Below are 6,793 nucleotides of genomic sequence, written 5' to 3' on the forward strand. Positions count from 1 at the left end.
CAGTAAGGAACTTCCAAAGCCAAACAGCTTCTTTAGTAGCTTTATAAGTAGCCATGTATTCGGATTCCATAGTGGAGTCCGCAATGCATCCTTGCTTGATGCTTTGCCATACTATAGCTCATCCATTTAGAGTGAACACTAACCCTGATGTCAATTTCCGAGAATCTCTATCAGTCTGAAAGTCAGAGTCTGTGTATCTTATAAGGATCAAATCCCCATCTCCATACACGAGCATATAGTCCCTTGTTCTCCGAAAATACTTGAGGATCATTTTGACCGTCATCCAGTGATCTAATCTTGGATTAGACTGATATCGACTGACAATCCCTATTGTATAGTAAATGTCAGGTCTAGTACATAACATTGCATATATAAGGCTACTAACAGCCGATGCATAGGGAACCCGTCTCGTTTTCTCAACTTCTTGAGGTGTCCTAGAACATTGTTCCTTAGACAAAACAATTCTATGCCTGAAAAGTAACACACCCTTCATGGAATTCTACATCTAGTACTTGATCAATATCTTGTCAATGTAGGATGCCTGAGACAAGGCCAACCTTTTGTTCTTACGATCCCTTATGATCTAGATCCATAGAACAAATTGCGCCTCTCCCAAATTTTTCATTTGGAATTGGGCGGCTAGCCATTTCTTAACGTCAGTCAGAAAACCTACATCATTCCCAATGAGTATGATATCATCCACATACATCACAAGGAAAGCTACTGAGTTGTTGATGATTTTCTTGTAAACATAAGGCTCATCGACATTTTGATCAAAGAAATAAGATTTGATCGCAACATCAAATCTTATATTCCAAGATCTAGATGCTTGTTTTAGTCCATAAACGGATCGATTAAATTTGCAAACCTTTTGCTCTTGATCTTGTTCAATGAATCCTTCTGGTTGATTCATGTAGATGGTCTGTTCAAGATTACCATTAAAAAAAACAGTCTTGACATTCATTTGCCATATCTCATAGTCATAAAATGTGGTTATGGATAGGAGAATCCTGATAGACTTTAACATGACAACAAGTGAGAAAGTTTCTTCATAGTCTACTCCCTCATCCTGGGTTTAACCCTTTGCCACAAGTCTAGCCTTAAAGGCTTTCCATCTACACCTCTTTTCCTCTTATAGATCCATTTACAACTATAGGTTTCAGGTTGATCTACAAGCTTCCAAACAGAATTGAAGTACATAGATTCCATTTCTTGATTCATGGCTTTAATCCATTCATCTTTGTCAACATCTTCCATTGCTTGCTTTTAAGACAACGAATCCTCAACTCCATCATCAAATATGATGTTTTGGGCTTCTGTTAAACCCATGTAGCATACAGGTGGGTTCATAACCCTCCAACTATGTCGAAGCAATCCCAATTCTTGAGATGGTTGACTAGATGAACTGACATCAACAACTCTTGTTGATCTATCAACATGTTCTACAACTCTTGTTGAAGTCTCAATAGTCTCCTTAGAAATCTCATTTAATTCAAGCTTACTTCATGGCTTATGATCCCTTATGTGGTCTTCTTCCAAGAAGATAGCGTTTGTCGATACAAACACTTTATTTTCATTGAATCATAGAAGTATCCACCCCTCGTTTCTTTGGGGGTAACCTACAAATAAGCATATTATCGAATGAGGTTCCAACTTTTTAGGGTTAGCCACAAGTACGTGGGTTGGACATCTCCAAATCTTGAAGTGGCGTAAACTACCTTTACAGTATCTCCATAACTTAAAAGGTGTTTCAGAAACACTCTTTGAAGGGACATTGTTCAAAATGTAAACTGCAGTTTCTATTGCATATCCCCAAAACGAGTATGGAAGATGAGCATAACTCATCATAGACAGAACCATATCCAACAGGGTTCTGTTTCTCCTTTCTGATACACCATTTTGTTGAGGTGTACCTGTGGCTGAGAGTTGAAACGTGATTCCATATTTTATCATATAGTTTTGGAATTCTAAGTCCATATACTCTCCACCACGATCAGATCGTAATATTTTTATATTTTTACCCAAGAAGTTTTCAACTTTAGTCTTATACTCCTTGAACTTTTCAAGAGCATCAGACTTATGTTGCATTAGGTATAGATACCCATATCTAGAATAATATTCTATAAAAGAGATGAAATATTCATACCCACCCCGTGTTCCTACACTCATCGAACCACAGAGGTTTGAATGTATAAGCTCCAAGGTTTCCTTGGCTCTATAACCTTTTCCAGTAAAAGGTCGTTTGGTCATTTTGCCTTCAAGGCAAGATTCACATACTGGTAAAGAGTTTCTTCTAAACCATTTAGAAGTCCACATTTCACCAACTTCTCAATTCTATTGAGATTGATGTAACCTAACCTTAGATGCCAAAGATGAGCATTTTCTCTAGGAGAAACTCTTAGTTTTTTAACAATTGTTGTTTTGAACATTTCAGTATTAAGCAAGACTTTTATGACTAACGACCTTAGTACATACAAGTTATTTTCCATTGAACCAAAACCAATCTCCATACCATTCTTAAAAATAAACACTTTATTCTCAGAAAATGAGATGGAATAATTCTGTTCAATCAGATAAGAAACTGAAATTAAGTTCCTCTTGATATGAGGAACTACATAAACATTATCCAATAACAGACATCGTTTCTTGTCCAAAAGTAACTTAAGCCTGTCTACAACAACATCTGAAATGGCCTCACCAGTACTGACTCTAAGAGTTAACTCTCCAGCTTTCAACTTTTTCCAGGAACTAAATCCTTGATGGGAAGAACACATGTGGTTGTAGCACCTAAATCAAGTTTCCAGACAGAATCATCATTCTCTAGCAAGCATATCTCCAAGACAAACAAATCACATTTATCGTCTTATGAGTTCTTCCTTTTCTAGAGAGTAGTGGGATAAGTATCAGAACCTATATAAACTCCAAGTTTCATTTCAGAGAACAATTCTCGTCGATGAACTTCATCAGAGTCGACAACAATTGCTTTCTCTTTTAGTCCCTTGACATTCAATAAGGACTGAAGATTATTTTGGAAACTAACACCACTGGTTTCTTTGTCATCAATCCCATTTTGTTTAAAAAGTGAGAACTTACGTTCAAACAATTCTTGCAACGAGTCCATGATCTCACGTGCAATGACCATGTTCTCAACCCTTTTGGCCAATGCATCAGATATGCTTGCCAAAATGTGAAGTCGGGCCTTCAAATTAGCCTTCATCTACACCTCATATGCATTTTGAACATTTTGCGGTGCATCAGGGGTTGGGACTTGAAGATATTCCTCAAACATGACAAGATCGAGATCGTTTACCACGAAATATGTTTTAATAGACTCTTTCCAACGTATGTAATCGGTCAAATTAGAAAAGGCAACTAACGAAAATTCAAACATTGACATCTTGTTGAAAAAACAATTATATTGATCTACGTTAGATTTTAGCATTTACTCTTTAAACAACAAATCCAATCAGGTTTAACAAAATCTAAATGAACCATGTATTACATCTAGTTTTGCAATGACGCTTCAGTGGTTTAGAACAAAAGCCACTGAAGGGTAGTCAATTGATCCCTCATCTGAATTGAGACACTCTCAACTAACCATTATACCAGAATAATTCTTAATTCCTATAACGATTAGCCATCATTAATTTGGTCAAGAAATCATTAACTTGCTTAACAATTTCTTGTAAGTGTAACCCTTCATTTTAGATCCTAGAGTTCTGCCTTAAGCAGCCAACCGAAGGGAAAAACCAATTGGGGCAAAAACTAAAGCGACCCTATCCATTTCTGGAGTTCGCCTTGATATTGACCAACCGCAAAAACCATCCGAAGGGGAGCAATCTATCTACTTACCCCTGCTTCGGGGAAGTAGTGAATTCCATCTTGTGTAACTGAGTTCCCAGCTCCCAAATCAGGCAAATTTCCAAAGTGGTAGGTTTGAGTCGACGACCTGGCCACTCGCACCCATGCAAATCAAGGGACTGCTCTCAATGGCAGGAGTTCCTAACTCACTCAGGATTGATGTCATGTTACCTATGATCATCCTAGTGAAGTGAAGTCTCTATCTTAAACGACGTTATATAATGAGACGTTAACACTTCGTGGTCAGGTCTTATACAATCTCTTTGTATAAGACGCCCCCGCTCGCATGTCCCCACACGATCATCAGGATCAGACTATCTGTAGCAAGTCACAACACTTGTAACTATTCTACAAAGCGAGCCGCATCCGTAGAGTTACCAAGATAAGTTTCCCTCCTATATTCATATTCTACAGACCATTTTGGTTATCATTTAAGACATGATCCACTTGTATGTCACCACATATATGCTTAAGTTACATAATGACAATCAGAGATTTTAGTTTATTGGGTTGTGGTAAAGCAAATAAAACATCCAATGTTCAAAGACAAGTAGTAAAGAAAATATTATATATTATACATCACAAACGTTCGTATGAAACTGTGTTTACAAACTACAGGGCACGAGAGTTTAGGGCATCATCCCCAACAATCTCCCACTTGTCCTACAGCGAGTGGAGTGTACAAAAACTAGTACAAAACAATAAACTTGGGCACTAAGGCCCAGTACATAAAAATCTCCCATTTGTCCTAGTCCAGCCGCAGGCGGTCCCATAGACCCATGCTCTGAAGGTGGCCTTCAAACACTGTAGCCGTGAGAGCCTTCGTAAATAGGTCAACAACGTTGTGCTCCGAAGCAATCTTTGTGACTATCATGTCCTCTCGATGCACTATCTCGTGGATCAGATGATACTTTCGCTCTATGTGTCTGTCGTGCCTGTGACTCCTGGGCTCCTTGGAGTTCGCCACAACACCACTATTGTCACAAATAGGTGATAGGCCTAGACATATTTGGAACAACTTTCAGCTCTGTCAGGAACTTCCTGAGCCAAATGGTCTCCTTAGCAGCTTCATAAGCTTCTACGTACTTGGCCTCCATCGTAGAGTCAGTGATGCACCCCTGCTTAGTGCTTTACCACACTACTACTCCTCTATTAAGAGTAAAAATTGACCCTGAAGTGGACTTCCAAGAGTTCTATCAGTCTGAAAGTCAGAATCTGTGTATCCAGTAAGGATCAAATCCTTAGATCCATACACGAGCATGTAGTCCCTCATTCTCCAAAGATACTTGAGGATGTTCTTAACTGCAGTCCAGTGACTCTGGCCTGGGTTAGACTGATACCTACTGACTATTCTCACAGCAAAACAGATGTCTGGCCTAGTATAGAGCATCGCATACATCAAACTGCCAATGGTAGATGCATATGAGACCCGACTCATCTCCTCAACCTCTTGGGCGTCTTAAGACACATTTCCTTAGACAGTGTGACTCCATGCCTGAACGGCAGTAGGCCTTTTTTGGAGTCATGCATCGAGTACTTGAGCAACATCTTGTCAATATACGATGCCTGAGACAGTGCTAGCACTTTGTTCTTACGATCCCGAAAGATCTGTATACCCAAAATAAATTGAGTCTCTCCCAAATATTTCATTTGGAATTGGGTCGCTAGCCAGTTCTTAATTGAAGTCAGTAGACCTACATCATTCCCAATGAGCAGAATATCGCTACATACAACACTAAGAAAACTACTAAACCGTTGATGATCTTCTTGTAGACACAAAGCTCATGAACGTTTTGGTCAAAGTCATACGATTTGATTGCAGTATGATGCTGGTATTTATCAAGTGGAAATATGGATGATATGCGTTGATGGAATTGCGTTGTGCACTCAAGTTTCCCCAGCGGAATTCAAGTGTAAATTCCTCTGAGTTTCCTGGTAAGTCCAGGGTCGAACACAGGGACTTGTGAAAATAGATTACGTTTGTAATTTTGATGAAAATTTTGCTGTAATAGTAAATAAATAAAGTGTTTGGTTTGTTGTTTGCGTTGATGAAAAAGAAATAAACAAAATGCGGCGGATTTGAGAAAAGACAGTTGCGTTGATAGATGCAATGAGTATGCGATGAACGGGTTGAGAAGATCTTTAGCTAGTGTTACTCGGTAATGCGTCAGACTATGCGATCATGTTACTACCATGCACAACAAGTCATTTTCCAATGTAAATGTGATGTTCCTAAATCTAGGACGCGTGTGTTGAATGCAAAATGTCCATAAAGCTCATCCCTAAGTCTCTACTCTTGTCCTATGTCTCTACTCTTGTCCTATGTGATGATGCAAAATGCATGAAAGCAAGGTGACCGCATATAATCATATCCTATCTTTAGGATGCATGTGATGCATTGATAACAAATAGTAATCATTCCTAAGCACCTATCTCTTGTATTATGCGTTCTAATCTGACTCTCCCGAGCCTAGATTCTGACCTGACCTTCCTAAGCCTAGATCCTGTCCGTAGACTACCCTTCTGAATATATCTAATGGACGAATGAAGCATACATAAACAAGATAATCGCAAAGAATAAAGATTCCCTAGTTGTGCTAGCTAAATGCTTCTCAACCCATTCAACTGATTTAGCTACTCATGCGTGAATCACAGAGAGTGAACAGATATAGAGAAAGAAATTCCATTCTTATAAATGAGTTGAGTACAAAATGCCAATGGAAGTTAAAGTATGAGAGCCTGGTAGCAATTCCTTGCAGACCGAGGCTTTTTACACTGAAATCTCTTTCTGATCTAAAGATGTTCCCGCTTCTGCAGGCGTTGGCCCTCTCTCTGTCTTTGGAGCTTTCGGTGCTCTCCCAAGCTTACTGAAACGATCTACTGGCATAACTTTCTCCCTTGCGTTCGCCTTAAAATGAAAGAAAACTAAGAA

This window comes from Benincasa hispida, chromosome 12, assembly GCF_009727055.1.
Source record: "Benincasa hispida cultivar B227 chromosome 12, ASM972705v1, whole genome shotgun sequence".
NCBI lineage: Eukaryota > Viridiplantae > Streptophyta > Magnoliopsida > Cucurbitales > Cucurbitaceae > Benincasa > Benincasa hispida.